We start from the raw sequence: 238 nt of genomic DNA on the forward strand, positions 1-238 counted from the left end.
TCTGGCTGCTACTGGTGGCTGGCCAGACAAAATGAGTCTGATTCTAAAACTGATGGGAAAGCTACAAAGTGGATCCAATTGCCTTTATTGGACCAAATTGCCAGATTCAGTAATGAAGCACCACTGGGTTATAGCTGACAGAAACAGGAAGCAAAAAGGAAAAATTACCTTTTGCACCTTTCATTGGTGACACCAAACAAGAAGACAATCGATAAGGCATAAAGATTACAAAGAAAAG

Source organism: Chrysochloris asiatica, unplaced genomic scaffold, assembly GCF_000296735.1.
Source record: "Chrysochloris asiatica unplaced genomic scaffold, ChrAsi1.0 scaffold00058, whole genome shotgun sequence".
NCBI classification, from domain to species: domain Eukaryota; kingdom Metazoa; phylum Chordata; class Mammalia; order Afrosoricida; family Chrysochloridae; genus Chrysochloris; species Chrysochloris asiatica.